The sequence below is a fragment of the Camellia sinensis genome, chromosome 8 (genome assembly GCF_055761805.1).
Source record: "Camellia sinensis isolate YWXY chromosome 8, ASM5576180v1, whole genome shotgun sequence".
NCBI lineage: Eukaryota > Viridiplantae > Streptophyta > Magnoliopsida > Ericales > Theaceae > Camellia > Camellia sinensis.
Window position 1 is genome coordinate 56511738 of NC_138968.1, and position 2041 is coordinate 56513778.

Genomic DNA, 2041 nt, shown 5'->3' on the forward strand with positions numbered 1-2041 from the left:
TATATGGTTGTGATTCAAAATATAGTATATAGTGTGTATTGCATTCTTCAAATGCGCGTACTAAAATAATATTAATTATTCTTTAAATAAATATTAATCACGGGTTTTATTAGATATTAATCATACCTAAAATATGTGATCTAAATATTTATTATCACATGTTTTATTAGTTATTAATCACATTTAAAAGATGTGATCTAAATGTTATTAATCACACTTAAAAGATGTGATCTAAATATTTTTAATCACACTTAAAAGGTGTGATCTAAATGTTATTAATCACACTTAAAAGGTGTAATTAGAAATGACCCCTTTTAATCACACTTCCAAACATCACACTTTAATAAAACTTAAAATGTGTGATTAAATAACATAAATCACACAAAAAAAGTGTGATCTTTATCTATTTTTGTAGTAGTGCAACAAGAAAGGAAAAATCATCGGTATTGGTAGCATCGGTATTTTTCCTAACCCTTCTATTGAAAATATTTTACTTGTTGATGGACTTAAGTATAACCTACTTAGTATTAGTCAATTATGTGATAAAGGTAATTGAGTTATTTTTGATAAATCACATTGCACAATTGAAAGCACGAATGATCATAAAGCTTTATTCGTTGGTAATCGTCACGATAATGTTTATGTTTTTCATCTCAATGATCTCTATGCTAGTGATGTTAAATGTCTATATGTTAATAATGAAAATAGTTGGTTATGGCATAGAAGGCTTGGTCATGCTCATATGGATTTAATTGCTAAACTTTTGAGAAAGGATTTGGTCATTGGACTTCCAAAAATTAAATTTGAAAAAGATCATCTTTGTGGTGCTTGTCAACAAGGAAACCAAACTAAAACATCGTTTAAATCAAAATATCACATTTTCACAACTAGACCTTTACAACTACTGCATATGGATTTATTTGGTCCCTCAAGGACATCTAGTCTAGATGGTAAAGATTATTGTCTTGTTATTGTTGATGATTATTCAAGATTTACATTGGTTATGTTTTTAGCACACAAAGATGAAACATTTTCTTCTTTCACAAAACTCTGTTGTAGAATTCAAAATGAAAAAGGCTTTCTTATTACTAATATTCGAACCGACCATGGTAGAGAACTTGAAAATGAGAAACTTGAATTGTTTTGTGATGAGCATGGTATTTGACATAATTTTTCAACACCTAGAATCCCTCAACAACATGGTAGTAGAAAGGAAGAATAGAACTTTAGAAGAGATGAGCAGAACAATGCTTTGCGAAAATAATCTTCCTAAATATTTTTGGGTCGAAGCCGTTCACACCGCATGCTATATTTTAAATCGTGCATTAATTAGACATATTCTCAAAAAGACTCCTTATGAACTTTGGCATGATAGAAAGCCCAACATTAGTCACTTGCATGTTTTTGGTTGTAAATGTTTTGTGCATAATAATGGCAAGGATAACTTAGGTAAATTTGATTCAAAATCTGATGAAGCAATTTTTCGTGGCTATTCCTTAACTAGCAAAACTTATCGTGTTTTTAATAAAAGAACTCTTGTTGTGGAAGAATCTATACATGTGGCATTTGATGAAACTAACATCTTTGCTCAAAAACAAATTGTCAGTGATAATATAGATTTGGAACCAAATCTGGAAGATTCAAGTATCTACAAAGAAGAGAACCAACCATGTTAGTTGAACAAAGAGGTTGAACAGCCTATTCTCCCACCTCAAGAAGAAGGAGGAAATAATGATGATTTGTCAAGAGAATGGAAGTTTGTTCATAATCACCTCAAGGATTTAATCCTAGGTGACTCTACAAAAGGTATTGAAACTCAATCTTCACTTAGAAACATTTGTAGTAACTTGGCTTTTCTCTCATAGATTGAGCCTAAAAACTTTCAAGAAGCCGAATTCGATGAACATTGGATAATAGTTATGCATGAAGAGCTTAACCAATTTGAGAGAAACAAAGTGTGGGAACTTGTGCCAAAACCTAAAGATCATACCATTATCGGAACCAAATGGATCTTTCGAAACAAACTTGATAAATCCGGCAC